Raw genomic sequence first — 7355 nt, 5'->3', positions numbered from 1 at the left:
CGCTTGGCCTTTTCCTTTAGGGACCCCTCCCCCTCCCTATATGTAATGCTCTGCCCCTGGAGATCAGGCTCGCTGAGTCGGTTCCACATTTTAAATCTCTACTTAAAGGACAACTTTAGTTTTTTTCAACCAAGGTTCATGTTTTAGGTTGTAATTAGAGAAACTAAAATATGCGTGTTACATTTTTTTCATTTGCTGCTTTCTTTCGTTTTAGGGATTTTAGCTGTTTTTGACAGGGGGGCGGGGGCATTCGAGCATGGGGCTAAATATGTATTATTTTACGTAATTTTATAGCGATTTATTTTTTTATTATTTACTATAGTCCTACTAGACCCCAAGAAATTACATCTGGCCACAAAAGTTCACAGGATCTACTGAATATGAAGGTAGCCTATACTTGGGGGAAGCCACACTGTAATAGGCTCAATATGTCAGTTTGACACATTCAGTAGATCCTGTGATCTTTTGTGGCCAGATGTAATTTCTTGGGGTCTAGTAGGACTATAGTAAATAATAAAAAAAGAAATCGCTATAACATTTTGTAAAGAAATACATATTTAGCCCCATGCTCGAATGCCCCCGCCCCCCTGTCAAAAACAGCTAAAATCCCTAAAACAAAAGAAAGCAGCAAATGAAAAAAAATAACACTCATCTTTTAGTTTCTCTAATAACAACCTAAAACATGAACCTTGGTTGAAAAAAACTAAAGTTGTCCTTTAAAACTCACCTTTATAGACCTTAACCTTTTAATCCTATACTTTCTCCTGATTGTGGTCTATTGATTGCTTGCTCTGCCTTAGCTTCCTGTTTCTACTATTCTGTACGGAATTGATTGCCCATATTATTATTATTATATTAATATTATTATTATTATTATTGTTTGCTTTGCATTGTTTTTAAATTTTCTTGCTTTGTGTGCTGTTTACTTTTGCTGTTTCCTTTTGTAAAGCACTTTGTAACGTTGTTTTGAAAGGTGAATAAAGCTTTATTATTATTATTATTATATGAACTAAACACAGGCTCCATTAATTTAATTGCTAAGATGGAGATCAGTTCCCTGTGGAGTCCTGGCGTTATGAACAGGTGTGATTGTGTCAACAGACCTCCGTCTGAGGCCCTTAAACTGTGAGGTCAGGTGTTATTGTTATGAACAGACCTCCGTCTGAGGCCCTTAAACTGTGAGGTCAGGTGTTATTGTTATGAACAGACCTCCGTCTGAGGCCCTTAAACTGTGAGGTCAGGTGTTATTGTTATTAACAGACCTCTGTCTGAGGCCCTTAAACTGTGAGGTCAGGTGTTATTGTTATTAACAGACCTCTGTCTGAGGCCCTTAAACTGTGAGGTCAGGTGTTATTGTTATTAACAGACCTCCGTCTGAGGCCCTTAAACTGTGAGGTCAGGTGTGATTGTTATTAACAGACCTCCGTCTGAGGCCCTTAAACTGTGAGGTCAGGTGTGATTATATTGTTATTAACAGACCTCCGTCTGAGGCCCTTAAACTGTGAGGTCAGGTGTTATTGTTATGAACAGACCTCCGTCTGAGGCCCTTAAACTGTGAGGTCAGGTGTTATTGTTATGAACAGACCTCCGTCTGAGGCCCTTAAACTGTGAGGTCAGGTGTTATTGTTATGAACAGACCTCTGTCTAGGGCCCTTAAACTGTGAGGTCAGGTGTTATTGTTATTAACAGACCTCCGTCTGGGGCCCATAAACTGTGAGGTCAGGTGTGATTGTTATGAACAGACCTCCGTCTGGGGCCCTTAAACTGTGAGGTCAGGTGTTATTGTTATTAACAGACCTCCGTCTGAGGCCCTTAACCTGTGAGGTCAGGTTTGATTGTTATGAACAGACCTCCGTCTGAGGCCCTTAAACTGTGAGGTCAGGTGTTATTGTTATTAACAGACCTCCGTCTGAGGCCCTTAAACTGTGAGGTCAGGTGTGATTGTTATGAACAGACCTCCGTCTGGGGCCCTTAAACTGTGAGGTCAGGTGTTATTGTTATTAACAGACCTCCGTCTGAGGCCCTTAAACTGTGAGGTCAGGTGTGATTGTTATGAACAGACCTCCGTCTGGGGCCCTTAAACTGTGAGGTCAGGTGTTATTGTTATTAACAGACCTCCGTCTGAGGCCCTTAAACTGTGAGGTCAGGTGTGATTATATTGTTATTAACAGACCTCCGTCTGAGGCCCTTAAACTGTGAGGTCAGGTGTTATTGTTATTAACAGACCTCCGTCTGGGGCCCTTAAACTGTGAGGTCAGGTGTTATTGTTATTAACAGACCTCCGTCTGAGGCCCTTAAACTGTGAGGTCAGGTGTTATTGTTATGAACAGACCTCCGTCTGGGGCCCTTAAACTGTGAGGTCAGGTGTTATTGTTATGATGAACAGGTGTGATGTGTTTCCATCCAGGTGACAGTGAGGTCAGGTGTGATGCCCGTCAGATGCAGAGGTCACAGAGGTCACAGTGCTCAGTCGGTCTGGGAGGAACCGCCTTCATCCAGCTGATGTCTAACGCCTCTGGTCTGAATGTCAAGTGCAGGAAGAACCATTCCGGCGATTCATCGCAGGTTTTCACCGTCAAGAACGACAAGGTACCATAACCATAAGAACCCATTCCACTTCATGGAGTGGGAGGGGAATCCCGATCATAGACTGTAACGGTAGCCACGCCCCTCAGAACATACGCCACTTTATGGTCGTGTTTTTAATAAATGGGAACATCATTTTCCAAAAATAATATTATGACATGAGAAATGAGACTTTAAACTAGTGACTGGAAGCAGAAAGTATTCATGACCATGTTTATTAAGGTAATACAGTCTAGGTGAAGTTGGGCCCAAATACATGGGCCTCTATGGAGATATGGGTTTTTTTTGGGCCCAATGACAGCGCCACAACAGGCCATTATATGAACTTTCAGGAAATCCCGATTTCCTCAGTGGCTTCACAAAATATCTGTCTGACTGCCCCCCCTGGTTAATGCTACGTTGCTAGGTAACCATCATTGTGTTAATGCTACGTTGCTAGGTAACCATCATTGTGTTAATGCTACGTTGCTAGGTAACCATCATTGTGTTAATGCTACGTTGCTAGGTAACCATCATTGTGTTAATGCTACGTTGCTAGGTAACCATCATTGTGTTAATGCTACGTTGCTAGGTAACCATCATTGTGTTAATGCTACGTTGCTAGGTAACCATCATTGTGTTAATGCTACGTTGCTAGGTAACCATCATTGTGTTAATGCTACGTTGCTAGGTAACCATCATTGTGTTAATGCTACGTTGCTAGGTAACCATCATTGTGTTAATGCTACGTTGCTAGGTAACCATCATTGTGTTAATGCTACGTTGCTAGGTAACCATCATTGTGTTAATGCTACGTTGCTAGGTAACCATCATTGTGTTAATGCTACGTTGCTAGGTAACCATCATTGTGTTAATGCTACGTTGCTAGGTAACCATCATTGTGTTAATGCTACGTTGCTAGGTAACCATCATTGTGTTAATGCTACGTTGCTAGGTAACCATGGCGTTTGGGGACAGGATGTGGTTCTTCGTGCTCAACGGGACGTTCCAGCTCCGCCAGGCGGAACGCAGCGACGCTGGAGAATACGTCCTGGAGGCGTACCTATTGGACGGACTGCTGGACACAAGGACACGCCTCCAACTGTCTGTCACAGGTAAGACACGCCTCCAACTGTCTGTCACAGGTAAGACACGCCTCCAACTGTCTGTCACAGGTAAGACACGCCTCCAACTGTCTGTCACAGGTAAGACACGCCTCCAACTGTCTGTCACAGGTAAGACATGCCTCCAACTGTCTGTCACAGGTAAGACACGCCTCCAACTGTCTGTCACAGGTAAGACACGCCTCCAACTGTCTGTCACAGGTAAGACACGCCTCCAGCTGTCTGTCACAGGTAAGACACGCCTCCAGCTGTCTGTCACAGGTAAGACACGCCTCCAACTGTCTGTCACAGAGCATGGTAAGACACGCCTCCAGCTGTCTGTCACAGGTAAGACACGCCTCCAGCTGTCTGTCACAGAGCATGGTAAGACACGCCTCCAGCTGTCTGTCACAGGTAAGACACGCCTCCAGCTGTCTGTCACAGAGCATGGTAAGACACGCCTCCAGCTGTCTGTCACAGGTAAGACACGCCTCCAGCTGTCTGTCACAGGTAAGACACGCCTCCAGCTGTCTGTCACAGGTAAGACACGCCTCCAGCTGTCTGTCACAGGTAAGACACGCCTCCAGCTGTCTGTCACAGGTAAGACACGCCTCCAGCTGTCTGTCACAGGTAAGACACGCCTCCAGCTGTCTGTCACAGGTAAGACACGCCTCCAGCTGTCTGTCACAGGTAAGACACGCCTCCAGCTGTCTGTCACAGGTAAGACACGCCTCCAGCTGTCTGTCACAAGTAAGACACGCCTCCAGCTGTCTGTCACAAGTAAGACACGCCTCCAGCTGTCTGTCACAAGTAAGACACGCCTCCAGCTGTCTGTCACAGGTAAGACACGCCTCCAGCTGTCTGTCACAGAGCATGGTAAGACACGCCTCCAACTGTCTGTCACAGAGCACGGTAAGACACGCCTCCAGCTGTCTGTCACAGGTAAGACACGCCTCCAACTGTCTGTCACAGGTAAGACACGCCTCCAGCTGTCTGTCACAGGTAAGACACGCCTCCAGCTGTCTGTCACAGGTAAGACACGCCTCCAGCTGTCTGTCACAGGTAAGACACGCCTCCAGCTGTCTGTCACAAGTAAGACACGCCTCCAGCTGTCTGTCACAAGTAAGACACGCCTCCAGCTGTCTGTCACAAGTAAGACACGCCTCCAGCTGTCTGTCACAGGTAAGACACGCCTCCAGCTGTCTGTCACAGAGCATGGTAAGACACGCCTCCAACTGTCTGTCACAGAGCACGGTAAGACACGCCTCCAGCTGTCTGTCACAGGTAAGACACGCCTCCAGCTGTCTGTCACAGAGCACGGTAAGACACGCCTCCAGCTGTCTGTCACAGAGTACGGTAACATTCCGTTCAGACCTGGCGTCACCACGCTTTCCACGTCGGACCAGGGCTGGACTGGCCATAGGACCTTTGGGACGTACCGATTTGATATATTTGTTTGTTATGTGTTGGTGACATCATTATGTTTGTGTGTTTCAGATAACAGTCTTTCCTCTCCTGTTGGTGACATTAATATGTTTATATGTTTCAGATAACAGTCTTTCCTCTCCTGTTGGTGACCTCAGTATGTTTGTGTGTTTCAGATAACAGTCTTTCCTCTCCTGTTGGTGACATCAGTATGTTTGTGTGTTTCAGATAACAGTCTTTCCTCTCCTGTTGGTGACCTCAGTATGTTTGTATGTTTCAGATAACAGTCTTTCCTCTCCTGTTGGTGACCTCAGTATGTTTGTGTGTTTCAGATAACAGTCTTTCCTCTCCTGTTGGTGACCTCAGTATGTTTGTGTGTTTCAGATAACAGTCTTTCCTCTCCTGTTGGTGACCTCAGTATGTTTGTGTGTTTCAGATAACAGTCTTTCCTCTCCTGTTGGTGACCTCAGTATGTTTGTGTGTTTCAGATAACAGTCTTTCCTCTCCTGTTGGTGACATCAGTATGTTTGTGTGTTTCAGATAACAGTCTTTCCTCTCCTGTTGATGACCTCAGTATGTTTGTGTGTTTCAGATAACAGTCTTTCCTCTCCTGTTGGTGACATCAGTATGTTTGTGTGTTTCAGATAACAGTCTTTCCTCTCCTGTTGGTGACATCAGTATGTTTGTGTGTTTCAGATAACAGTCTTTCCTCTCCTGTTGATAACATTAATAAGTTTATATGTTTCAGATAACGGAGCCTTTCGTCTCCTGTTGGTGACCTCAGTATCGTCAGGTCTTGTCCTCATCGTGGTGGCTGCCATGACAACCTACTGTATTTACTGTAAGAGGAAGAGTCGTGGTAAGATGTGTTCCTTTTGACAGCAGAACGTGATGTCGATTCCGTCATACAGTCTTTAGAACACACTTCCATTTAGTTGTATAGTCATATTTTAGTCTTTAGAACACACTTCCATTTAGTTGTATAGTCATATTTTAGTCTTTAGTCACTTCCATTTAGTCATATTTTAGTCACTTACTTTTAGTCTAGTTTATAGTTGACTAAATATAATTTGACTTTTTTTTTTAGATTTTATTTGACTAAATTTCATTTCATTTCATTTTATTTCGCACATGGAGTATCACAATACAGTACAAATCATAATAGATAATTAATTTGTCTTACATCATTTGTTTTTCATACCTATCTGATACACCCATGACGAAAAGGAGCAGGAAGAAGAATAAATTCTTATAACCTGCCCCCTTTTCACTCAAGTTAGTTTTTACTTTAATGATTGGCTCATACACATCCAAACAAAACAAACAAAACAAACAAAAACAACATAAAACAAATCAACTGTACATTTTAATTTAGTCTCGTGTATCCAGACAACTATTCCACAATCTCCGTCTGGTAACGAGACTACATTTAATTAAGATATAATTAATTATGTATAATAATTTACAATTTAGGCATTTAGCAGACGCTCTTAATCCAGAGCGACTTACATTTAAGCAAGAACAAAGCATGGGAATACATCACATAAAAAGCATTTATCATGAAACATGCGTAAGCTAAGAAAGTAACAGTGGAATATTTATATAGTGAAACTATACATACACTATACATATAAACTATACATCTTTACTACTATGCTATATATGTGTACTATGGCGTGCTATGACTACATACAATACAATTACAGTGCTGTCTACATAACATGCTATAAGTCTGTATCAAATGCTATATAATCCAACAGAAATGCTATCTAAGGGTTTAGGGTAAGTGCTAAGGGCCATGATGGAGTCTGAAAAGGTGGGTTTTCAGGCTACGGCGGAAGATTGGGAGTGATGCTGCAGTTCTGACTGCAATGGGAAGTGCATTCCACAGTTTTGGAGCCAGAAGGGAGAAGAGTTTGGGACGTGTGGAGCGTTGTCCCGGCGTTTTTAGTGAGGGTACTTCCAGCTTCCCTGCGTTGGCTGATCTGAGTGCGCGTAGTAGTTTCAACATAATCACACCATTGGCAGGCTGAGTGTTACCAAATGAAGCTTTTATATTATTTGATGAAACCTTTTTATGTCCTGATGAAAATAGAGGGACCTGACCACGGATTAGAGCTCTCTGGTGGAGATGTTGCTGTATCAGGTGCCACGGCTGGCCAGGGGGAGGCAGTATAGAGACCAGTTCCTTTCCCCTCCATCAGGCGCCCCGGCTGGCCAGGGGGAGGCAGTATAGAGACCAGTTCCTTTCCCCTCCATCAG

This window comes from Protomyctophum parallelum (assembly GCF_964188405.1).
Source record: "Protomyctophum parallelum genome assembly, chromosome: 16".
NCBI lineage: Eukaryota > Metazoa > Chordata > Actinopteri > Myctophiformes > Myctophidae > Protomyctophum > Protomyctophum parallelum.
This window is presented reverse-complemented; position numbering follows the sequence as displayed.